Source organism: Stenella coeruleoalba, assembly GCF_951394435.1.
Source record: "Stenella coeruleoalba genome assembly, chromosome: 17".
Lineage (NCBI taxonomy): Eukaryota > Metazoa > Chordata > Mammalia > Artiodactyla > Delphinidae > Stenella > Stenella coeruleoalba.
In genome coordinates, this window is record NC_137163.1 from 45,894,049 (window position 1) to 45,921,032 (window position 26,984).

The window sequence follows — 26,984 nt, forward strand, 5'->3', positions numbered from 1 at the left end:
TAAATTGATCCAATTCAGCAAACTTAACTCATATCTTTCCTTCTATAATTAGCCAACAGCCTGTTCCTCATGTACCTTTGGTTTTTACGGACGGTTCTTCTTCAGGAGTGGCTACTGTAATCATTGACGACGGAACAAACCTCATTAAAGAAACTTCCTTGACTTCAGCTCAACGTGTTGAACTGTATGCTGTCATTATGTCTTTTAAACATTTGCCTTCTATATCTTTTAATTTGTTTTCTGATAGTAAATATCTTATTAGCTTGTGATTTCTTCTGGAGACTGCGAGCATAGGACATAGTAATGACCCTGAATTATCATCCTCTTTTCGTTTGCTTCAACAGCTTATTCGTTCCCATGATGGTCCTGTCGCAGGTCTGTATATCCGTGCTCATTCTAACTTGCCTGGTCCATTGACTAAACTTAATGCGAATGCAGATGTTTTAACTCGATCTAAACGTGATCTTTATCCTGTACATTTTCCTCCCAAGAATAGAGTTGAAGTTACTCCTCCTCCTCAATCTCTTTTCCCTAAAGCAGGACATGTCCCAATTTACCGTACTCCTCCTTTCCGTTCGTCATGCTGTCAAGAATGGCTAATATACTGCATTCATTATCTCCATACTCTTGATACTCATGGTCCATGTCCTGGACACCCTCATATTATGGTAAGTTATGATCAAACTGCTTCACAAGCAGCACAGCAGTTGCACGCTTTACACCGTCAGTCAGCGGCTACATTACACACACAATTTTCCCTTACTGGTGAAGCCGCCCCACAAATTGTTAAGCAATGCCCACAATGCTTACCTCACCTTCCTGTTCCACATTATGTTGTTAATCCTCGTGGATTATTACCTAGACATTTATGGCAAATGGATGTTACTCATATCCCGTCTTTTGGGAAATTACAGTTTGTTCATGTCACTATCGACACGTATTCTGGTTTCCTCTGTGCTACAGCACAGACCGGAGAAGCTACTAAACATGTTATCACTCATTTAATACACTGTTTTGCTTTCATGAACCTTCCCAAAATTATTAAAACAGATAATGGGCCCGCTGCTTTTGCAACATTTTGTAATTCATTACAAAATTACCCATATTACAGGCATTCCATATACCCCTCAAGGACAAGGTATTATAGAACGTGCAAATAGATCTTTAAAGCTAACTATTGAAAAAATAAAAAGGGGGGAATTGTATAGAACAACGCCACATAACCTTATAAATCATGCTCTGTTTATTTTAAATGTTCTCACTGTTGACAAATTTGGCTGCTCTGCAGGGAGAAGGTTGGTGGCTGAGCCAAGATTGGCCTCTCAATCTCCGGAGGTCCTCTGGAAAGATCCGTTAACCAGCACTTGGCGTGGTCCTGATCCTGTGTTGATTTGGGGACGTGGTCACGTGTGTATCTTTCCCAGATCAGCGCCTGGACCTTGCTGGCTTCCTGAGCGCTTAGTCAAGCAAATAGATGGCTCGCCACAGCTCACCTAGTTCAGAAGTAGAAGAAGCTCTGCACCTCTCCTGAAAATTTGACAGTGTTGATTGAGAAAAAGAAGAAGAAGAGGAGACCACTTGCCAGGACGACTCAAAGGAGTGATGTTCCAACTTGGGGACAAATTAAACAACTGGTTTCATGAGTTCAAGAGTCAGTGAAACAACAGAATAATCCTGTTACACCTGTAACTTTATTTTTGGTTATGTTGGCAACCATTTCATGTGTTCCCTCTGTTAACGCAGCAACTTACTGGGCCTATGTACCTGATCCTCCACTATTACAACCCATATCTTGGTCTGAAGCAGAGTTTCCTGTATTTTACAATGATAAGTGTTTATGGGCCTCTTATTGGGAATATAAAACAAATCAATATGTCTGTAAATTATACTAACTGGTTTAGTACCCATCCTGTCTGTCTTAGCCCATTGAATCTGGAAACTGGATGTGTAAAGGCTATTAGTTATGAGCATACAGATGTTTATGAGGGAACGGATCAATCAATTAGTTTGTCAGGCTCTCCAGGCATCCTTCGTTTTACAGGAACCAACATTACTCTTACATGCCCGGCTACCAGCCGACGAGAGGATCTTAAGGATACCATCATTTGGTATAAAATGGGCAAGCTATTAATATTAGAGGTCAAATCTCATACGCCTCACCACTTAGGGATTCTGCTATTACTATAACCAAGGTTACAGGTGAAGATTCAGGAAATTATTTCTGTATGAAGCATTTACTTGGAGGACAAGGGATACTTATAGCTGGACATAAGGTTACTATGCTTAACAGAAAATCAAAAAATCAATTGCCTCCCCTTATGACCGTTAACTTTCCTGGATCCAATTTTGAACATTGCAATGCATCTTGGAATAATAACCAAATATGGTGTACTATAGATTATACCAATGTGTCAATTCTTATCTCCTCTTTTCCCATCATAGATAGGTTTATCACATTTCAAAAGAACTGGGATATATGGAAACTAGCTCTAACTTATTCCAATACCCCTGTTATAACTTGTGTTGCTCCTCCATATACACTTTTGTTTGGTTCTATTAACATTGGTAATTCTTCCAAAGGAGGATATAATATTAGCTGTGTTAATTGTATTTTTAGCAGTTGTATGTTCCCTTCTGCAGGAACGCAATCTGTGCTTATACTAAAGCAACCCATGTATGTTATGGTGCCTGTACATCTGAGAGAACCTTGGTATGAAGATACTGGAGTACAGGCATGGGTGGAACTCTCTAAAGCCTTGCAGAGAAGGAGACGCTTTCTTGGGTGGCTAATAGTAAGTTTACTTGCGTCGCCTGCTCTGTCTGCTACTGTGGCTACTGCCGGTCTTGCTCTTTCACAGAGTATTCATCATGCTCACTTTGCTAATCGGTTATCTCAACATACCAGTCTTGCTTTATCTTTACAAAGTCACATATATTTACGGATTAATAACAAGTTAGATGAATTTAAAAACGCAATGTTGGGGATTGGAGATCAGATAGAAGCATTAAAATTGAGGATGCGTTTAGCTTGTCATGCAAAGTATACATGGATGTGTGTTACTCCTTAAAAGTACAGTGACTGTATTTGGGAATGGGAAAAAGTAAAAATGCATCTGCTGAGTGTTTGGTCAGATAATAATATTAGTCTTGATCTTAAGAAATTAAATGCTGAAATTCAGGATATACAAAATACACATCTTGATGATGTTTCGCCAGAAGATGTAATTCAAACTTTACTGGATCATTTAAAGTGGTTAAACCCTCAGTCTTGGATTACTGGAAGGTTGTCAGGATTTATTACCCTGGCCATAATTTGCCTATTGTTGATGATAATCTTCTCATGTCTGTTTCATATCCTCATGCAACAGTACACTACTCTCGGCACTAAACTTCATGGAATTATTTTGCAGCAAAAGTTAAAAAATAAAAAAGGGGGGACCTGTGGGAAGCAGTCAGCCTTGAGAGCAGGTAAGGACATGCCAGGCATGCCGCCGCTGCTCGAAGGGACTGTCCCTACTTGTTCCCCTCCTTGTTCCATTCCATGGGAGATAAATCACCAGGGCCCAGAGATCAGAAAGAATGTAAAATGAGACAAGCAAAGCTGTCTTCCCCCTGCACATGCAGGTTATTTTTGATGCTTCTGGGTTTATGGGTTTCCTCCCAGGGAAGTTAACCTTGAGCCGAGACAGTCTGTAGATAATGTAAACCACCATCTGGCAACCTTCCTTTTTCTAGTCTAGATAATCTGCAACTGTAGCGCAATAAAATTTGCCTTGCAACCATCAGTTGTCTTGGTCCTTCTGACCCCATTCGTCGGTGCTACTTCAGTTGCTTACCCCTTCCCTTCTGACCCTGGGCGGTGAAATCCTCTTTCTCCGGCTGGTCCGCGGCACACATGAATATATGTTTTTGTCTTGCTGTACTGCACCTGTGCTGTCTAGTAACAGATATTTTGTCTGCTAGTAGTGTTCTAGATTATGTCTTTCTAAAGCACTGAGGCAGTGCACCTATTCTGTAGTTGCAGCTGATGCCTGAATGTAGCCTAGCTGACAAATTATTGATTAATAAGAACTTGAATTTCTCAAAGATTTGTACTGTTAACCAAAATCTGAGCAAGGAGTCTCAAATGTAATTCTTAGCCAGAATTACATGTTAATGAACCATTTAACAGTGTGAATCAAGGAACATCAGTGTAAGGATTTCTTTTCATTTATTTTTTACCTGCTTGAAATATCAGTTAAACTTTGCCAGCTTGGTTGCAGATGAACGGTCGTTTGAAGTTCACCAAACTACGTAATGTGGGATAGGATAATAGACTTCCAGCGCCCTCAAGGCTGTGACCTTGCAGCCATTTTACATAGCACATCCTCCTCCTATAGGGATGAACCTTTCCCTGGCCCGAAAAGTAGCAGCTCTGTTGAAGCTTTGCTTATTGCAACAGGATTTTGTTTCCAGATTACATGTCTGTGGAAGACTTAATTCTGAATAGAGATATAGATATTACTGGAAACTAATTGTTTTTTCTATTATACTCTGATTTATCAAAAAGTAAAACATTTAAACTGTGCTACAGAAATTCAGAAGTTTTCTTGCAATCTTTAAACAATAAATGAATGAGTTGCCCTTAAAAAAAAAAAAAGGATTAAGCAGTTAAGCTGTTGGTCCCACATCAGACAAATTTTCCTATACCTTCTGTCAATATTGTTAACAGAGACTGTTATTTTATTAATCCTTATGATCCCGTGATTCTTTCTTTCATGTTTCAGGGCACAGCAGGTGAGAGAGTGGATTCGTTAAGCTGGGTGGGTTTATCCTTCTTTTATGCGTTCATTCAATTTTATGTTCATTTACTTATTGTACACACATGGCAATAGAAGCTGCTAAAGCAATCATTGCTATTCTGCAAAACAACAAGGCACAGAAGCAGATGTCTTATTTCTGAGATTTCTCCCCCCAGGATTATTATGATTAAAGATCCTTGCCCCCCACTCCCTGGAGAGGACAAGGGGCTGCTCGCTGGAGGTTTTTTAATGACTTGGGGAAAGGCTCAAATATCCCCTCATTATGGTAATCCACCCCAGGGGCAAACCACACAAGAATATTATGAATTTATTTTATTTTTCTATCCTTGCAAAGGTAATACTCAGGTCATTAGAATATGAAAACTATACTGTCAAATTTCAGAATTACATGGATGAAGAAAATCACCAAAGTGGCATCATATCACGTGTGTTATAGTTGTATTGACTATTGACTATATTAACTATGTTGTGTTAACAATATATTGTATAACTATATATTGAAAAGGCAAAATGCTGTAACTTATTTCAGAAAAAATAATTATGTTGGCAAACCCCAAATTGTACACTGTAGACAGGTCCTAGGAAAAGAAGATTTAATTCATAGTGGACAAGAGGTTAGCTTCTGTTTTCAGCCATGTGCTATTTCAAGAATTAAACGTCATGAATAATACAGGATATAAGAGGAATAGTCTAAAGACGGAAAAGCACATTTTGATTAGGAAAGAGAATTTAAGGCTTAAGTCTTTTTTTTTTTAAGGAAAACTGCCTTATTACTATGGCATAAGAAAATTGTTTCCTTATTTTCTTCCTTGCTTTCTTCTTTTTCTTTTTTTTAACCTTTTTAATTTTGGATATTTGACCTCTAAGCTGAGATGACTGAAAATGCCTCCTCTGGGCATCAACCTTTTTGAAAGACTTTTTCCCCCTCCCTAAGGGCTTTTTGTCTCTTGGAGGCATTGCCTACATTACTCACCAAGAGGCAAACATTTGTCCTTGCACTAAATGCTGACATCTCCTGATAAGAGGGAAGCTGCAAAGTAGAAGAATTGAAGGTCAATATGTTGATAGTGGTCTCAAGAGCATTGATGTACATTTGTGTATTGGGGAAGGGGAGAGAAGCTTGAGAGTGGGCCAGTGGGGAGGGGTAAATATTTTGTGATGCTGTCCACCTATGGGCTTATAAAGTTTACAGCTGCATTAGGAGGACAAGCATTACCATTAGCATGAAAAGTAGGGCAGACCTCAGTTGCAAAAGCTTCTAGCCATACACATAGGGCAATACGTAAATGATAACACCTTATTGCATTCACCCATTCACCCTCCCCTGTTCATGCGAATTGGAAATTTCAATCCATTTCAGAGAAGTAACACAACTATCGATCATTTTCCCTGGCACGAATCTTCCTAGAGCTTACGCACTAGCCCATGTGTCTTAGATTTAATATCTGATCACTAGCTGGATTGAAGCCAAGAGGTGGTTCCCAAAGTTGCTGCACATTAGAATCACCTGGGGAACTCTGAGCCCTCCCTGTACCCAGGCTCCTCCCTAGACCTACTGAATCAAAATCTCTGGGGCTGGGACCCAGACACCAATGTTTTTCTTAAAAGCTCTTTAGGTCATTCAAATGAGCAGCAAAGCTTGAGAAGCAGCCCAATAACGGGAACAAACTTATTTCACACAGATAAAGTGGGGCAATTCATATGTTAAAGAACATGAATATATGTCCATGCCTCTCTCACGCTTTGTCACAGTTTACCCTTCCCCCTCCCCATATCCTCAAGTCCGTTCTCTAGTAAGTCTGTGTCTTTATTCCTGTTTTACCCCTAGGTTCTTCATGACTTTTTTTTTCCTTAAATTCCATATATATGTGTTAGCATACGGTATTTGTCTCTCTCTTTCTGACTGACTTCTACACTGTTGGTGGGGATGTAAATTGGTGCAACCACTATGGAAACACTATGGCAGTTCCTCAAAAAGCTAAAAATAGAGCTACCATATGATCCAGCAATCTTACTCCTGGGAAAATATCTGGACAAAACTATAATTCGAAAACATACATGCACCCCTATGTTCACAGCAGCACTATTTATAATAGCCAAGACATGCAAACAACCTAAATGTCCACTCACAGATGAATGGATAAAGAAGATGTGATATATATAAAATGGAATACTACTCAGCTATAAAAAAGAATGAAATAATGCCATTTGCAGCAACATGGCTGGACCTAGAGACTATTATACTAAATGAAGTAAGTGAGAAGGAGAAAGACAAATACCATATGATATCACTTATATGTGGAATCTAGAATATGATACAAATGAACTTATCCATGAAACAGAAACAGACTCACAGACATAGCACACAAACTTTTGGTTCCCGAGGGGAAGGGGGAGGTGGGGGAGTGATGGATTGGGAGTTTGGGATTAGCAGAGGTAACCTATTATATATATGATGGATAAACAACAAGGTCCTACTGTATAGTACAGGGAACTATAGTCAATGTCCTGTAATTAACCATAATGGAAAAGAATATGAAAAATTATATATATGTATAACTGAATCACTTTGTTGTACAGCATAAACTAACACAACATTGTATATCAACTATACTTCAGTAAAATAAATTTTTAAAGAAAAAATACATGAATATATATATATATACATATATATATATATTTCTTTTTTTCCTCTTTATTCTGTTTGTGTTTCAAATAGGCTTTTTTTTTTTCCTTCTGCAAAAAGCGTTATTGTTTCCATTTGGTCCAAGGCTTGGAAGAGGGCTCCAGGGCGGTTACAAAGCTGCCTAGTAGCTGCAGAGCAGGGCTTCAGGCAGAAGCTCTGATGCCAGAGGGGCTCCTCAGAGGCCGCTGGACTTCAGAGACTCCTGTTTGTGCTCGAGGGTGAGCCTTTCAAAGAGATACTCGCCCAGCACAGCCTGCGGACCAGCCAGCCTGCGGAGGTTGGTCAGGTGGTCGCCCATCTTCTTGATGAGTTTCACCTGCTCCTCCAGGAAGCGGCTCTCCAGGAAATCACAGAGGTGGGAGTCTGCGCGGGCGGAACCCAGGGTGCGCAGATCTGATAGTGCCTGGTGCAGGCTCTTCTCCCTAAGAATGGCGGCTTCCACAGCGTCCTGGGTTTTACCCCACTCATCTTGAGAAGGCTTCCGCGCATCCTGGAAGAGGACGCGGCCACAGCACTGGTTTTGCATTTTCAAGAGACGCTGGGCGCCCTCACACTTCTCCTCAGCCAGTTGGCGAAAACTGTGGCCCACACTGTCCAGAGTCCCATTGTTGCTGTCGAAATAGAAGCTCAGAGAGAGGTAAGTGTCCCCAGATGCATGTTGAACAGGCGGTGGACGGCGGCCTCCACCTCGATGGAATAATTCTGACGCACCTGGGAACTCGTGGTTGATCAGTGATAAGGAGCTAAGCTCAAACAACGGTGTTGCCCTGTCCTGGAGGCTGAGGATAGCTGAGTGGCTGATTCCAAAGGTTGCGACAGGAAGAAAGGTTGGAGGGTGGTCGGGGGCTGGAGCAAGGAGCGTCCCTGGGTCTGTTCATTCTAAACACTGTTGAAGCAAAAGACAGAACTGCAGGACTGCCGAGCGCACTGCCTCAAATAGGCTTTGATATAAATGAACAAGAAGTCCAAGCAAGGACAAAACTTACCCTTCCCCCCACCAAAATAGCTGGCGGTACTAGAATCTAGACCTGGGAAGGGATTCTTCCATTACTTTCTGAACATTCCAAGCCACTAGAGCAGTGGTTCTCAAAGTATGGTCATCTTGTAACCAAGCAGTACCCTATGGGGCCTTCCTAGGACAGACCCATCCCCCATATCCTCTGCTGTAGTTCCTCTCTGAAGTACTCAGATAATAGTATCTCAGGCATATTTCTTGAGTTTTCAGATGCTAAAAACCACCACCCAATGGAAGAAATCAACTCCTTGATGATCATGAGCACGTAGCCCCCAGACCTTCTGGCACCTAAGGATGGATAATGTTACCTGCCCTGTGGCCTCCACATCAACCAATCAGAGGATTGTGCATGAGCTGATCACATTCCCTGGGACGTCCCTCCCTCACCTGGCCTTTAAAAATGCTTTGCTGAAATCCTTTGGAGATTTCAGGGTGTTTTGGAACTCGGGCCACCCCTCTCCTTGCTCGATCCTGCAATAAACCTTTCTCTGCTCCAGACTCCAACCTTTAGGTTTGTTTGGCCTCACTGTGCTTCAGACACACGAACCTGCATTCGGTAACAACCTGACCAGTTTTACCAGCGTCCCCTGATAAAGTGTCAGATATTCAAGTTTTAGGGCCCTGTCCCAGCCCTATGGAATCAGCAACTCTGGTGGGGCTCAGTGATCTCTGTTATAACAGGCCCTCCAGATGATTTTTATTCACCTTAAAGTTTGAAAATATCTGCATTGTCAGCTGGCCAAAGCGTCCACCAGCAGGTGAAGGGGAGTGGTGCCTGGAAAAGATAGGGACCAGCCAAGGCAAGTACAGCAGCATTTGCCGTGGTAGTAATGGAGAATGCCTTTTCTCCACTGGTTGGCACAGACTAGGATCTGGGAGCAGTGGCAGGGTTATTTAGGATGCTTTACATTTCAATGTAGAGGGACCGCTGTCCTGGTTTGCCAGGGACTTCCCCTGTGTGAGCACTTAAAATCTCATCCTGGCAAACCCCTTAGCCCTGGGTTTGAAAAACATAGGGAATAACATGAAATTTAGGGGAAACATGATCTAGGTTTTGGGCAAGTCACAAGTGCTAATTAAAGCTAAGCAAGTATGGACAACACTAGCGTTCTTTAGCCCTTTGCAGGGAGGTAAATCTGATTGGGTGAAAGGACTTATTGTTAAGAGATCTTTGTAGAAACATCCCCTTCTGCTTAGTCCGCTGGTTCTCAGTTCTGGCTAGACATTGGCATCGTCTGAGGAGATTTAAAATGATTTTATTGGTCTACGATGACCAACCGTCAGTGTGAGGGTTTTTAAAAAGTGCTTCAGATGATTCTAATGCACAACCAAATTTAGGTGCCACTGCTTAAGCTTTTGAACCGCTGCTGCATATTTTCACCTCATCTTCCTATGAGAATATCCAACTGTAGTTGAGGTTTGTTTTTTTTTTCTTTTTCTAACTGTCTTATTATAAGATTTACTGTCTTAAATAAGGTTGAATGTACAGAAAATCTTGCTAGTCCATCTGGTATAGCTGGATACTTAGAATAATATAGTTAAGATATATACCATTTAAGTATTGTGACTGGCCTTTTTTTTTTGAAATTAACATATGCATTGAATTAGTATGTTCTCTTTTGAAGTTGTTATGTTGGGGAGCTATACCTCTAATCTGCCATTGCTAAATATCTGGACACCTCTTATTAGGAATTGCTTTTAGAAATCTTTAGGGATTAAAACCAAGATTGCTGTATTATTTGTACTGGAACCACAAAAACCTCACAGAGTTCCCCCGCTGTACCTTCTACCCCCACTCTAACCCTTGGCAACTTCTACTCTGTTCTCCATCTCCACAGTTTTGTTATTTTAAGAATAATATGTAAACATAATCATGAATTACTTAATCTTCGGAGATCGGCTTTTCAAAATTTTTCCCTCGGCATCATTCCCTTGAAGTTCATTTCAATTTTTGCGTATATTAATAATTTGTTCCTTTCTGTTGCTCGGTAGTATTCTATCATAAGATTTTATCACAATTTGTTTCAACATTCATCCACTGCAAGACATTTGGGTAGTTGCCAGTTTTGGGCTATTATAAATAAAACTGCTATGAACATTTATGTGTAAGTTTCTGTGGGAACTTAATTAAGTTTTTGTTTCTTTTGGATAAATGCTCAAGAGTACAATTACTGCGTTGTAGGGTGAATCTACTTTTAGGATTAAAAGAGACTGTCAAGCTGTTGATCAGAGTGGCTAAACCATTTTATTTTCCCACCAGTGATGTGATATAATTTTTCTATGTACTCGCCAGCATTTGATGTTGTCACTATACTTTAATTTTAGTTACTCTCTGACATCTCATTATGGTCTTAATTGGCATTTCCCTAATGGCTAATGATGCTGAGCATCTTTTCATGTGCTCCTTTGCCGTGTGTATATTCTCTTCCATGAAATGTCTGTTCCTGTCTTCTGCCTATTTTCTAGTTGGATTTTTTTAAGTTGTTTGGAGAGTTCTTTGTATATTATAGATACAAGTCATTTGTCTCATATGGGATTTTCAAATATGTTTTCCTACTGTGTAATTTGAGTTTTCATCCACTTAAAAGGATCTTCTATGAAGCATTTTTAACTCATTTTGATGAGATCCAATTTATCAGTTTTTGCCTTTATTGATCATACTTTTGGTGTCAAGTCTAAGAATTATTCCCCTAGTTCTAGATGCCAAACATTCTCTCCTATTTTTTTTTCTAAAAATGTCCTGCTTTTACATTTAAGATTATGATCCACTTTGATTTAATTTTTGTAAGGTGTGGAGGTTAAGGTTCATTTTTTGTTTGTTTTTGTCGAGGGATGTCCAACTGTTTCAGTACCATTTTTTGAAAAGTCTATTCTTCCTTGATAGCTTTTGCACTGCTGTCAAAAACAAGTTATATGTATTGATGTCAGTCTATTTCTGGGTTCTCTATTCCATTCCATTGATCTATGTATCTACCCTCCATCATTACTGCAAACTCTTGAAATTGGGTAGATTAATTCCTCCCATTTTCATCTTCCTTTACAAGTTGTTTTAGCTATTCTTCAGCCTCTTCTTACCATATAAATCTTAGAATAAGCTTGTCTATATCCACAAAAACCTTGAGGGCATTTTAAGAGTAATTGTGTTAAGCCTCTTAACTTGGGGAGAATTGACATCTTTATCATGTTGTGTTTTCTAATCCATGAACAAGGTATGTCTCCCTATTTGTTTGCGACTTAAAAATTTTTCTTCATCAGCATTTTGTAATTTTCAGTCTAGAGGTCCTATAAATGTCTTATTGGGCTTATATTTAAGTATTTATTTAGGTCAGTTGTAAATGGCATCACATATTTTTATTTAACCTTCTACACATTTGTTATTAATATATAATTTGATAAAATTGTGGTGATCTTGTACTCTAAATCATTTACAAACTAATATTATTTCTCAAGCTTTTTGTGGATTCCTTGGTATTTTCTCCATTTAGATTATCATCTCATCTTCAGATACAGACAGTTTTACTTTTCCTTATTCAGTATAATAGGATATATTACTATTCAACATTCAGTAGGATATGTTCCTTCCTATGCAACGTAGTAGGAATAGTCCTTTTATCTTTTAAATAAACTTTTAAAAAATTTAACTTTTAAATTTATGTATTTATTTATTTTTGCTTTATTTTCTTACTAGAACCTCCAGTGATATATTTAATAAAAGTGGTGAGAGCAGATATCGGTGCCTTGTTTCTGATCTTACAGAGAAAGCATCCAGTCTTTCACAGTTAAATATAATGTCGGTATAGGTTGTTTGTAGATCATCTTTATGAGTTTCAGTATGCTCCTTTTCTATTCCTAGTTTGCTTGGAGTTTTTTTTCTTCTTTTTTTAAAATCATGAATGGGATTGGATTTTGTCAAATGCTTTCTCTGCATTAATGGATAGGATCACATGACCTTTCCCCCTTAATCTATTGGATATGGTGGATTACACTGTTTAATTTTCAAATATTTAACCAATTTTGCATAACTGGAATAAATCCCACTTGGTCACTTGGATTTAATTTGCTAATATTTGGCTGAGGGTTTTTCAGCCAATTTCATAAAAAATATTGGTCTGTAGGTTTCTTCTTTCTATACTATCCCTGTCTGGTTTTGGTATCAAGGTAATACTGGCTTCATAAAATTAATTAGAAACTGTTCCCTCTACTTCTATTTCTTATCAAATCATGTAAAATTGGTGTTAATTCTTTAAGTCTTGGGTAAAAGTGAAACATCTAAGCCTGAACATTTCTTTTGGGAGTTTTTAAATGAAAAACCAGTGTTTCTAATGGTTACAGGAAAATTGAGATTATCTATTTCATCTTGGCTGAGTTTTGGTAGTTTTGGGTGTAGAAACATTGGCCCATTTCATCTACATTTTTGAATTTATAGTGTAGACTTGTTCATAGTAACTTGTCCCTCATTAACCTGCAGGATATGTCATGGTATCCCTGGTTGCATTTCTGATATCTGTGATTTGTGCCATCTCTCTGTTTAATCTTTATCAGTCTTTCTAGATCTTTATTGGTTAGATTGCTTATTTCAAAGAACCAGCCTTTTGTTTCATTGATTTTCCCCCCTATTTTCCTGTTTTCAGTTTCATGGATTTCTGTTTCATCTTTATTATTTCCTTCTTTCTGCTTGTTTAGTGTTTTGTCCTCTTCCTTTTTTACTATTTTAATATAGAAAATTAGATTATTGCTTTGAAATATTTTCTTTCCCAATTTAGTGCTATAAACTTCAGCATTGCTTTCACTTCATTCCGCAAACTTTGATCTGTTGTATCTCCATTTTCTTTTATTCTATGCATTTAAAAATTTTTTCCTTGATGCTGTCTTTTTTACCCATGAGTTATTTGGAAGTGTGATGTTTAGTTTTCATGTGATTGAAGATTTTCCTGTTGTCTTTCTCTTATTGATTTCTAGTCTGATTCCATTATGGCTAGAGAACATACTCTCTATGATTTTAATTCTTTTAAATCTGCTAATGGTTTTTTATCACCAGTATATGGTATATGAGTGAATGTTCCATGGACACTTGAATATGTATTCTGCTCTTACTGAGTGTGTTCTTTAAATGTCAGTTATATCCTGTTGATTGATGATGTTTTCAGTTCTTCCATATCCTTGCTGATTTTTCTCTCTGGTAGTTGTATAAATTGCTGTGTTGAAGTCTCAAATAATAATTGTGGATTTAAAACTTTCTCCTTTTACCTTTTTCAGTGTTTGCTTCATGCATTTTGAAGTTCTGTTGTTTGGTGCACACACATTTAGTATCACTAGGTCATCTAGGTGGATTATTCCTGTTATCTTTATGTAATGACCCTCTTTGCCCCTAATAATTTCCTTTGCGCTGAAGTCTACTTTATCTGATATTAATATAGCCATTCCTGCTTTTTCTGATTAATGTTCACATGGTATATCATTTTCATCCTTTTACTTTGAACTACCTATATCATGATGTTTAAAGTAAGCTTCTTATAGACAGTATATAGTTGGATCATGCTTGCGATTTTTTAATCTGCTCTTCCAATCTCTGTCTTTGACTTGGTTATTTAGATCATTTACCGTTAATGTAATTATTGCCATGTCAAAGATTTGGTCTACCATGTTATTTTTTGTTTCGTCTTTTACCTTAGTTTCTCAATCCTGTGTTTCCCTTATTTTTCCTTCTTGTGGGTTACTTAAACCTTTTCTAATAAGTCCATTTTAATTTAATTCATTTATAATCATTTGTGTATACTGTTTGTATAGTTTGATTAGTGGTTGCTTTTGGCATTACAGTATACATATGTAACTTATCATAGCCTACTGGAATCAGTGTTTCATTACTTCAAGTGAAGTTTCAAAATTTTACTTCCATTTAGGTCTCTTAATATTCCCCAGTTTTAAAGTATGATTTTCTGTAGTATTTCCTTTCTCTACATTGAGAACCCCATCAGATGGTGTCATCATTTTTGCTTTGACCATCATATAGAATTTAAGAAACTCATGAGGCTAATGATAGTCTCTTATATTTACCCCATTTGTTTTCACCCATTCCATTGTTCCCCTTTTCTTTCTGAAGTTCCCAGTCTTCTGTTATTGTTTATGTTTTCATAACAGTAGGTGATATCTTGGATTTCCAGTGCAGCTGGATATGAGTTTCAGGAAACACTGAGCCTGGCTCACTTAATACTACTGAGTTGGAGGGTTTGTATATGTTGGGCCTGCTGGCACAGCAGATGCTAGCAGATTAGACTAATGTTGATGGGACTAGTGCCACAGGAGGATGGGTTCCCATTCAGGCTATGCTGCTGCTACAGTAGATCAAGTCCCCCTCTACCCCAAGTGTGGGGCAGTGACCTGCTGCTGTCACTGCTTTGTATTAGGCTCCTTTTGCCTCAGGTGTGTGGTGGGATCCCTTGGAAGCTGCTGCTGCTGCTGCTGTCAATCACAAGGTTAAATTCATTTCAGAAATACTTAAGTATAAATATATAGCCTGGCTCTTGTAGGACCTCTGTATTTTTTTTATTGCTTTCATACAAATTATCCCAACTTTAGTGACTCAAAACAACGTAAATTTATTACCTTACAAGTCTGACATTGGTCTCAATTGAGTAAAAGTGTTGGCAGGATCGACAGATGAATGGATAAAGATGTGGCACATATATACAATGGAATATTACTCAGCCATAAAAAGAAATGAAATTGAGTTATTTGTAGTGAGGTGGATTGACCTAGAGACTGTCATACAGAGTGAAGTAAGTCAGAAAGAGAAAAACAAATACCATATGCTAACACATATATATGGAATCTAAAAAAACAAGAAAAAATGGTTATGAAGAACCTCGGGGCAGGGCAGGAATAAAGACGCAGCCATAGAGAGTGAACTTGAGGACACAGGGACGGGGAAGGGTAATCTGGGATGAAGTGAGAGAGTGGCATGGACATATATACACTACCAAATGTAAAAGAGCTAGCTAGTGGGAAGCAGCCACAAAGCACAGGGAGATCAGCTCTGTGCTTTGTGTCCACCTAGATGTGTGGGATAGGCAAGGGAGGGTGGGAGGGAGATGCAAGAGGGAGGAGATATGGGGATATATGTATATGTATAGCTGATTCACTTTGTTATGAAGCAGAAACTAACACGCCATTGTAAAGCAATTATACTCCAATAAAGATGGTTAAAAAAGAAAAAAAAGTGTTGGCAGAGCTACATTCTTTTCTGGAGGCTCTTAGGGGTGTTTCTGTTCCCTGGACTTTATCCGCTTCCAGCGGTCACTTGTAGTCCTTGACTCAGAGTCCCCTTTCTCCACCTACAAAACCCAAAATGTTGCATCTCTCTGATTCTGCTTCTATTAGGACATCTCTCTCTTTCTCTTTCTACAGTTGGGAATGGTTTTCTGCTTTTAAGGACTCATGCAATTAGATTTGTTCCATGAGGTAATCCAGGATAATCTTTCTATCTCAAGGCCTATAACTTCAGTCATATCTGCAAAGTCCTCTTTACCATGTAAGGTAACATATTATTGGGTTCTAGGGATTAGGGTGAGGGCATTTTTAGGAGCCATTATGCTGCCTACCACACCCTTAACAAGTGACCTTGAGAAAATTACTGAGACTTTAAAGCCTTACTTTCCTCAAACATAAAATGGAAAGAAAGATAACTAGTTAATATCATGAAAGTGAAACAGTATATATGAAATCAACTAATTCAAAAAATAAGGTTTCTTCTTTTTCTTTATGATTGGCATGATTCTCAGAGTTCAGTTACTTGAAGAGTTACTTTTTTTTAAACAGAACTAAGGAATTTCAGGGTTCAGGTGCTGTAAGATTGTCTGAATTATCTGAGTAACATTTAGCTAAGCACAGGTGTAAAGCATTTGATTTACTCCCTGGTGTCCTTTATCTTCTCATCCCACTAAATCCATATCCCTTGTCTAGCTCCAGCCAGTAGAGTCAGAGCTTGTTTTACTGTTTAACTAAAGTTCAATTTAAATTTGCTCTACATCTCCAGATTCTCAGCCCTGGTTGCATATTATAATCACCTGGGGAGATTTCAAGACCTACTTGATGCCAGAGTTTTGCCTATCATGGATATTTGAGGAGGGACCTGGAATGAAATGCTCTAGCTTATGGTTTGGGGAGCCAAATCATAGTCTACACTGAGCCAAATCATTTGCGAGATCACCTCTAAAAAGGAATTTATCTGTGGTGACTGATGCTCTTCCTTTGTCAGTATGCTTGTCCCTCTTTGGGGGAAAAGAAGAAGGGGAAAAAAACCCCAGCGGTTGGGCTGCCTGAATTATAACCTGATGCTGTGGAATTAGTGTTGGCTCAGAGCGCACATCTTCGGATACCCATTCTCTCTCCTGCTTCCTTGCATGAGCTTATATCCTCGGGCAGTTTTTCATCCACCACCCTCTTTTGCTTCTAATCTTAGCATGTAAAGTCTCCCCTTAATGAAACAGCATTTCATGAGACTTACTGGGAGCATAGGTCTGTTCCAGACCTATCCTATGTTAGCTAAAGCAGATATAAGTGATGTATTTTTGGGCATTCATCCTTGTGGGTTGGAGAGAGAAGACAGAATTTTATCCTTTAGGTGTCATATGATTGGGCAAATGGGCTCATTCCCTCTACTGCCTACCATGTAAAATACTGAGGGTGTTACCTCTAGAAGGTACCTTCTAGGTATCAAAATAGCTCAGATAAGTCATATTTCTCAGTAACAGGTGACAAAACTGTGGCTTATGTGGTGAATTTTCCATGTCAATTTGTCTGGGCCACCATGGCCAGTTATTTGGTCAAATATTATTCTGGATATTTCTGTGATGGTGTTTTTGTGTTTTTTTAAATTTTTATGTTTTATTTATTTATATTTTTGGCTGCATTGGGTCTTCGTTGCTGCACGTGGGCTCTCTCTATTTGCAGCAAGCGAGGGCTACTCTTTGTTGTGGTGTGCGGGCTTCTCATTGCGGTGGCTTCTCTTGTTGCAGAGCATGGGCGCTAGGTGCACGGGCTCAGTAGCTGTGGTGCATGGGCTTAGTTGCTCCACGGCATGTGAGATCTTCCCAGACCAGGGCTCAAACCCGTGTCCCCTGCATTGGCAGGCGGATTCTTAACCACTGTGCCAGCAGGGTAGTCCCTGTGATGGTGTTTTTGGATGAAATTCATAATTAAATTTGTGGTGGACTTTGAGTAAAGCAGATTATCCTCCATAATATGCATGGGCCTCATCCAATCAGGTGAAGCTCTTAATAAAGACTGACCTCCCTGTCGCAAAAAGGAATTCTGCCAGAAGACTTACAGAAATTGAACTGCAACTCTTCCGAGAGTCTCTAGACAGCCTAACCTGCAGATTTTGAATTTACCAAGCCTCTATTATTGTGTGAACCAATTGTTTAAAATCTCTCTCTCTTTCTCTATCTTTATATAGATATGGATATAGATCTAGGTATCAATATCGATATCTAGATCTATATCTGTCAGTATATATGGGCACATTGTATACACATGCTGTTGGTTCTGTTTTTCTGGAGAACCTTGACTAATACAGTGGCCCATATAAATAAAAGGACGAACCCAAGTTCACCCAGGTAGAAAGTAGTACAATGAGAACTGGAACTTAAGGCCTCATGACTCATTCAGCTGTGAACACTGACCCAGAACTGGCGTCCGCACACTCTGGCCCACTGTTCAGATCTCGCTTGACTCCTGGTTTTGTACATAACGTTTTGCTTGAACACAGCCGCATCCATTCATTAACGTATTGTGCATGGCTGTTTCTGTGCTGCAGCAGCAGATGGGCAGTTGCAATGGAGACGTATGGTACAGAAAATCCAAAATATTTACTATCTGACCCTTTACAAAAAAGATCTGCTGACCCCTGCTCTAGGATGCCATCTGATTTCTGATAGCACCGAGGAGAATAATTCATGCACATTGGGATAGATTGTTAATCTCATGTCCTCCTTAGGTCAAATATCTCTTAAATGCTCACCCTTGCAATAGCCAGCTTGGGGAGCATTGTCTGAGGATGCAGAAATTTTTCTTGCCAGGTCTTTCCAATCCACACTGCTCCCTGACTATGGTTCTTAAAACCTATTTTTTTAAAAATTTTTATTGGAGTATAGTTGATTTACAGTGTTGTGTTAGTTTCAGGTGTACAGCAAAGTGAATCAGTTATACATGTACATATATACACTTTTTTTTTTTCTTTTTTCAGTACGCGGGCCTCTCACTGTTGTGGCCTTTCCCGTTGTGGAGCACAGGCTCCAGACGCGCAGGCTCAGCAGCCATGGCTCACGGGCCCAGCCGCTCCGCGGCATGTGGGATCTTCGCGGACCGGGGCACGAACCCGTGTCCCCTGCATCAGCAGGCCGACTCTCAACCACTGTGCCACCAGGGAAGCCCCACTTTTATTTTTTTTTTGGAGTCTTTTCCAAATAGCCCATTACAGAGTACTGAATGGAGTTCCCTGGGCTAATAAGAAGAGCAGGTTCTTATTAGTTATCTATTTTATGTATAGTAGTGTGTATATTTCAGTCCCAATCTCCCAATTTAGCCTCCCTGCCACAATCCCCTGGTAACCCTAAGTTTGTTTTCTACATCCATGCCTCTGCTTCTAAAACCTGTCTATTTTAACCAACTACCACTCATTGCTTACTGTCTCTGGCTTCATGTACTTGATAATAAATCTACTTCTTGTTCTATCCTGCATGACATGTTCCAAGGACTGAGATAATATCTTATTCTACATAATTTGTCCTTGATATTGTCTATCTTGGGGTCTTCATCTATGTCCCAAAGAAGACAGTCACTCTGTCTTCTAGTACTACTACTAATACCACATTTTATGGCATGAATTTGACCCAATGCACTGAACTATCCCTTTAGAAGCTGTATGCAACCTGTCACTGGGTTTTAGCACAGGGGTAGAACTCAGATTAGTGATCATATTTAAACAAATCTACTTGACCAGAAACTTTATGTCTCACCATTTATTACACAAGTAACTTCTGTCTTTGCATCTATGATGTAAATATTTTTAATTTCCTAAATTATCTGAAAAATTATTTAGAGCTTCCATTTCAGTAGGCATTGGAATTGCTGTGTTATGACTATTTCATTATTTTATTTCCAAGTGTTAAATTAGGCTTCAAGCTTTGGCCAAGAGTAGACAGGAAAGGGTTTCAAAGAAATGAAGAGTGGGAAAAACTTCTGATGCAAGGGAGACTTAATAAAGATTTCATTTTGAATCAATAATATATAATAAAGGTTTGAGTTTGAATCAATAATTTATGTCATTGCAAAATAGCTCCCTGGTAAAATTCCATTCTTTGGTAATCATTAAGTACAGAAATTAACAATCAAAATATGCAGTGATCTTCTTCATTTTCTAAAAACAAACCTATATCTAGATGAGAGGAGAATTCATCTCATAACTCAGGCTCTGGACTTACGACTCCAAGTCCTGTCTTCTTTCTACCATACCTGCTAAGTTTCTGTCTAACTTCTTGAGCATGAGGTAATGGCGTCAGCTTTCATCCCCTTCCTCAGTATATAGCTTGGTGAGTATGAGTAAGGGATCTAAAACTTGAGAACCTGGGTTCAAATCTTGACTCTAAAATTTACTTGTTGAGTACTCTTGAGCATGTTATCTGTTTTTGCCTCAGTTTTCTCATCTATAAAATAGAGATACCATTACTTCTCTCAGGGAGTTGCTATGAGGGTGAAAGAGAAAATTCATACAATGCAAGAATTTATCAGTTCTTGGAACACAATAAATACCGAAAAATAATGTTAGCCATTATCAAGGCCCCCTCATTTTATGGATAATATAGATTAGTTTATATAGGTCTAATATTTACATATACATAAACATTTTGTACCTATGTGTGTGTATACGTTCTTCTTAGAAAGTGAGCAGTCAACATTCACATCTAAAAATCTGTGCTCTGTGAAATGTAGATATCCTGTGTACAGACACAGTGCTATAGTTATCTATTGCTACATAATAAAGAAGTCCAAACTTAGTGGTGAAATAAACAAAAATTTTAATATGTGCCCAGATTCTGTGGGTCAGCAATTCAAACAGTACACAGAGGAGATGGCTTGTCTCTACTCCATGACTGATGTCTGGAACCTCAGCTCATGAGGATTCGGATGGCTGGAGCTGGAATCATCTAGATAATTTTAATTCACATGTCTGGCCCTTGAAGACTGGGCCCAACAAGGACTGTTGACTGGAGTGCCTATAGATGGCTGCCCAGGTGGCTTGGACTTCTCATAACGTGGTAGTTAGGATTCAAGATAGAGTATTCCAAGAGAATGAGTGTCCAGGGTTGAAGCATTCCACGAGAATCATGCAAAAGCTGCATGACCTTTTATGACCTAGTCTTAGATGTTACATAGCATCACTTTCATTATATACTATTGCAGGCGTTGGAGACCTTTTTCCATAAAGTGTCAGACAGTCAATATTTTAGGCTTTACAAGCCATACAGTCTCTTTTGCAACTACTTAGCTCTGCTGCTGTGATGTGAAAACAGACACAAACAATACATATACTAAGGAACATGGCTGTGTTCCAATAAAGCTTCATTTATAAAAGCTGGTAGAGGCCTAGACTTGGCCCACCAGCCATAATTTACTGACCCCTGCTCTATTGTTTGAAGCCATGGAAAGCCTGCCTAAATTCAAGGGAAAATGCCCACATCTGGATGCGAAGAATGGCAATGAATCTGAGACCATGTATTAAAACCACGACATATGGGATATTTATAAGAGGATCTGTCTGCATACCTTGTTTCTCCCATGTATGGTGGATATGAGGTATTGGGACATCTTACATCTCTGTAAGCCTGGGTCAGGGTCAAAGTTGGAATCTGAACTCAATGACCTTGATTTCTGGAATAATCGGTAACTCTAATTATGATTTGCTTACACTCCTTACCCCAATAAATATACCACAAAAGATAGATTTCAAGTAAACAATTGCTTTATGGCAGATTTTTATTAAGTCTCCATTGACTGAATTATTCCATTTTGGTTGGAAAGCATGAGCTTTTTTCTTTCCTAAAGAGATCTGCAACTTTTCAGATGTGGCATTTCATTCTACTGAGAGGATGATGTAGGTTTTTATAAACGGAAAAAGCAGGGCAGGCTGAGTTCACTCAGATCGTACTAATGCTTACAGGAATAACCAAAACTGGAACACAGGCTTCCAGGTTTTCCTGTCCTGTGCTCTTTCCGGTAGGTGCCATTGTCTGCTGGGTCTGGCAGTAATAATTTCTGACCTTTACCTCTCTACGCTCTTGTGAAGTGGTTTGGGGCTTTGTTAGCTTTCTTATGAGTTTGTACTAAATTGTGTCCATAAAGTAGGCTGAATTCCTCAGGGAAGGATGATAGCTGTTACTGTGTTATTACTGCAAATGTTGTGTTGGTTACCTTTTTTTCTTTTGTCCAGTTGTATCCTGAACTTAAAAGTTATATTATCCGAAATGAAAGATGTGCATCTGGTAGAAAAGACTAATTTAAGGGATGAAAATTCCTGATGATTGCTTCAGTCAACCCTTAATACACACTGAGCTTCATTAGTAAATAGACAACTCTCAGACCATTCCCTTGGAAGAGGTCGCATAATCAGCCTTTGTGTTGATTTCGCATTCTGTTCGGTAGAAACAGAACAAATTAGAATAATTAGCTGGTACAGGACAGCACAAAGAACTTTCTTCTGTTTTTGTGATGCATCCTGTAATAAGGGTTGAAAATGAGACTGGAGGTAAGAACGTGAAACTCAGAAGAGCAAAGGAGAGAGGACAGTGTTTCTTTGAAAATATTCTTTCAGTGTTGGCCCAGAAGAAATATGAAGCTGAGGAAATTTTTTTTTTAATGATGATTTTTGTGTTGATGATGTGAGTGTGGAATTAGTAAGAATCAGGAAGCAAGCATCCGTTTCCACCAAGGACTTGGTAGCAAATGAAACCATAAAATACTCCCCGCTCTTGGAAACCCTTTTGGAGCAGTAATCAGAGAAGGGTAAAGGCAAAGCCTCAGGGCAGAGGTGTTCAGAGCAAAGCGATAGGAGAAGAACAAAAGGAGAGTGGATATGTTTAGAGCTGTCATTTTGAAATTTACCTGCTTCTGATTCAGTGCTGCTTTGCTGCTGTGTTGGTCCAGTGGAAATCCTCAAAGCAGGAGCAGCCGTATTTTAAAATAATAAGGTTAGAGCAAGTGACTTTAATCCAGGTCTCTTTAGCTCAAAACCACAGAGGAGAGTGTGAGGAAAGAGTGAGGCCACAAGGAATTGTTCACTGGGTACCTTTTCCCCAAACCTCACTAACTGGGAGAAACTGACCACTGGATTATGTGCCTTGAAGGAAAACAAAAATGTTGAAAGCAAAGAGTGTGGAGCTTGTTTAGAAAGCAAGCTCTATCCTTTGGTCACCTGCTGATGATAATAGCATTGGCTGAGACCTGACCATTTACAACGAAGGCACTTCTGTAGGTAATAAGTTCCAGGAGGGCCCGAACTGAGTATGTCTGTTTCAGCATTTAGCATGGTCTAGCATCTGAGAGGCCGGTATATTATTGGCATATAGTAGACTTAAAAATGAACATTTGTGGATTGTCTGAATGAGTGGATGTGTGTGATTCACATCCTATTTGCAGGTCCTATGCCCTACAGTGGATTTTCAGTGTCAGGTTGTGAAAGTATTTATGACGGGGATTGGCATTGTTCCCTATCTAATGGATAAAGATTACACATGAAAGGACTTTACATTGACATCCCAAAAGCCTCATAGGAATTACTTAACAAAAAAATAAAATTGGATTCTGTATAATTTCTGATTTGTAAGCTGGCCAGAACACTGGTATTTCAGCCAGTCCTCTGGTAGTTCCGATGACGTCCCCATGATCACCCAGGCATAATGAGGATGGCTTTAGGATTTGGGAGCCAAAATGTTCCTCAGTATTTACGGCATTGCTAGTCCATTTAAGAAAACGGACTATTGAAAAAATAGCTTCAGACACAATATGGCATTATATGATTTAGCATGAAATCTGAGAAATATAGAGGTTATCGGAAGCCTGCAATGGTAACGTTCCCTCTGCTATTGAAATTATTGTCTTTAAACAAAGATTCTACATCAGTAATGCTATATATGTATATTTTTTTATAATATTCAGGTTAATTTCCTATTCCCTCTAAGGAAGTAATTGGTTGCTTGGTATGAGAGATGGTGTGGCTTCCAAAGGTGAAAAGTATTATTTTGTTGTAATTTCCAGCTACCTAAGGATGGGAGAGGCCCAGGACACTGCAGTCAGTATATTATGTGGAGCAGGTTATATTGTGGTTTATTTATGAACTTTTACATGTTTATTTTCTGTGCAAGTTTGTGTGCTCCTTTTTGAGTTTTGGTAGATAAGTGTTTTGTAACTTTGGAATACTTGGAGTTTTTTTTTATATATATATATATATAACATATATATATATATATATATATATATATATATATATATTTTAATGTAGTAGTTAAAGCCGTGGAGAGTGTACTAGTCTACCTAGGTTCAAATTCTGGCTTTACCCTATGACTTCCCTGTGGCTTCCTCTGCTCACCTATTAAAAAGGAGGATAATAAGACTGCTGTGGTGAGTTATATACTAAGTGCTATTTAAGCATTTGCTATAATGATCATGTATACTCGAAGGCAAGGAACTTGCCCCTTGATCGTCTCTGTATTCCTAGTGCTTAAGAATTCCTAGTGCTTTCCTAGTGCATTGTCTTAGGATAGAGATAGCTCAGTATAGTTCTTCTCACTATAAAGTACTGTTACGTTGAAAGTCTTTGCTTGTGTACTAATAATCTGTGACATATCTGCTGAGGACAAGGAAAGGAATAGTTTTAAAACTGCAATGGATAACAAAAGATTGTATGACGTAATGCCTTTATTATGTAATTATAAAACTAACAAATGATCATGGTAGAAAATTTGAAAAACTCCTAGACAAAAGAGAGATCAACAACATTTGGAGTAACTTTCAGAGTGTAGAGCTGTCCATGAATATTAGTGCTTTCATATTTTCCAGGACTTTAAGTAGACTCTGCTTCTTAAGAGTCTATTCATGATATTTTACTTTAATGATGTTTTCATCATGGGGACACACACACACAGAAATCTGTTAAAAAAAAAGAAAGACAGGTAAATCACTGATGTTTCAGATGGCCACATGAAATAAAGTGAGAAAGGTCAACAAGCTGAAAGAATGTGGAGTAGCATCTCCTTAATTGCTTACATAATTCTGATAATAACCTCTTTGTGGATAAAGTAATTAATGGGGAATCTAATTCAACAAAAAGATATGAACTGCAAGCCTTCTCGAAGCCAAGTATTTCTTTCCACAAAAGGTTACTTTCCTCGGCCGTGCTTCCTTATTACCTGACAGGGAAAGAGTATTGTATGGCAAAGGATCTTCCTGAAGGAGGATGCTTCCCACACTGATTGTCATAAGTGACTTCGGGATTACTGTTGCTGTATTACCAAAATCTTAAACTAGGATATTTTTGACAAATGCGGTCCTTAGTTAATTTTTAGAGCTACAAACTGTCAGATGGCTCTGAAATAACAATTGTCTGGCTATTCTTCAGGGTGATCACAATGTGGAAATGACCTTGAGGTATCACTAAAAAGCAGGAAGGTGTGAGTCTTCCTTTGGTTCCAGAGTGAAATGCGAGTTGGAGTTGGAGTTGGAAAAGAGGCCCACAACCAAGTGATAGAGAAGGAAATGTGAGGTCATCAGTGAAAAAACAGGTTGAAGTTAAGGTGAAGAGGCATGAGGAAATGGTCAACTGTTCCAGTATTACAAAGATCATCAAGAAGCATATCCATGAATGTGGTTTGTATTGCAATCTGCTGAAAAAGAGACAAATATCCTGGCCTGGCCTTCATGTAGATTGTATTTTATTGATTCTGATAATAGATTATTGTTGAAAAGGGCCTCCTATAAATTATAACCATGCAAAGGCAACAAGATAATTTTTTTTCTTTATGTATGTGTTTCTCATTCCTACTCACTTCTCTCAGGGGAAGAGAAAATCACAAAAAGCAAAAATGTCAATTCTCAGCTATTCATTTTCAAAATAATTTTTTTTCCAAATTCCAATGGACGCAATAGGTTAACTGTTAAGATTTGTAAGCCTCAAAAAGCTAGATTTTTACAAAGTGTCACCAAATTTTATTCTATAAATAATAGCTTTGCAAAGAATATATGGTGATGCAAAGTTGGAAAAAGCTGGTTTTTCTTCCGTGAATGGCTTCACTGTGTTGGGAGAAGAGGCACAGAAGAAATCAAAGAAATTAAACATGGGGTGAGTTTTCCTTATAGAGAACTCTAGTGCTTTAAAATAGACTAGATAATCCTAGGGATAATCTGAGGGTAGAACAGACCGATGCCTCATTTCCAATCTGGTACCCTGGAAGAAAACAGTGTATTTTCTTTAAGGTCTTGAGAGGTTTTTCTTCTGCTTTGTTTTGGTTTTGGTTCATTTTGTAATCAACCTTATTAAGGTATCATTTACATACATAAAATGCAGACATTTTTAGTCAACGGTTCAGTGACTTTTAATTAATGTATACATTTGTATAACTACCACCCCCATAAAGATAGATAACAATTCTAAAACCCTAGAAAGTTTCCTCCCAGGCTTTTGCAAAAGTATCCCCATCTCCCACCCCAAGGCAACCACGGATCTGTTTTTTATCTTTAGAGATGACTTTTGCCCAGTTTAGAATTTCATGTAAGTTGAATAATACAGTAGGTGCCCTTTTGATCTGGCTTCACTTGCTCAGCATATGATTTTTGAGATGCATTCATGTTGGGATGTTTTAAACCAGGACTTTAGCCTGGGTGGCTGATGTTGTCTGAAGGCACCTATAGGTACAGCTGAGTCTCTGGCATTGTCACTGTCTGTTCTTGGCTCAGTATTTTCAACTTTATAAGAAGCACAAGGTTGAAGTAAGGAAGATCATTGTCAGTACAATGGAGGTGAAGTGGGTTCTGTTATATAATAATATTCTCAGCAAAAATTGACCTGCTTGGAATCATTGTGTTGATAATCGACAAGGATTCTCTTCCTCCAAAAGCCTTGATACTATAAAACTTCTAAAGGACGCTGTCCTAGGACCCTTCTTTTAGTTTTCATATTTTGGGAAACATTTCTGGAAAATTCAAATGCTCGCAACCTGAAAGAAGCAATTATTCACCTGAAGGCTAACTCTGCTAAAGTTGAGTTGTCTGACCTTTACATGCTGATAGAACCCAAATAGCCTTGCAAAACAATGCTCTCTTGTTGGATATAAGCATATAGATTGTTTAAGATGGACGTGTATATGCAGTAAAGTGAAAAAGCAAAGAATCTTTGAGTGTCCCTTGCTGTTTTTTTTTATTTTTTCATTTAAGT

General features: G+C 38.6%; 1 protein-coding gene and 2 pseudogenes across 8 annotated transcripts in view; 1 reads left to right on the forward strand and 2 right to left on the reverse strand.

The window, feature by feature from the left end:
- LOC307175747 (UDP-N-acetylglucosamine--peptide N-acetylglucosaminyltransferase 110 kDa subunit-like) overlaps positions 1-7,161 on the forward strand; it is a 45,131-nt pseudogene extending 37,970 nt beyond the window's left edge. The window contains exon 6 of the transcript XR_013831788.1: positions 541-7,161. The product of XR_013831788.1 is annotated as a UDP-N-acetylglucosamine--peptide N-acetylglucosaminyltransferase 110 kDa subunit-like (transcript). The remainder of the gene's footprint in view (positions 1-540) is intronic.
- Positions 7,162-7,516: 355 nt separating this feature from the next.
- LOC307176360 (ferritin light chain-like) lies at positions 7,517-18,464 on the reverse strand (annotated as a pseudogene). Its single transcript has 2 exons — positions 18,184-18,464; positions 7,517-8,206 (listed from the first exon to the last, which is right to left on the reverse strand). The product of its transcript is annotated as a ferritin light chain-like (transcript).
- Positions 18,465-24,465: 6,001 nt separating this feature from the next.
- LOC307175755 (uncharacterized protein) overlaps positions 24,466-26,984 on the reverse strand; it is a 44,401-nt gene continuing 41,882 nt past the window's right edge. For all 6 annotated transcript variants that reach the window (XR_013824461.1, XR_013824462.1, XM_079901227.1 and 3 more), the window contains one exon: positions 24,466-24,703. The gene's annotated coding sequence lies outside the window, so the exon portion shown is untranslated. The remainder of the gene's footprint in view (positions 24,704-26,984) is intronic.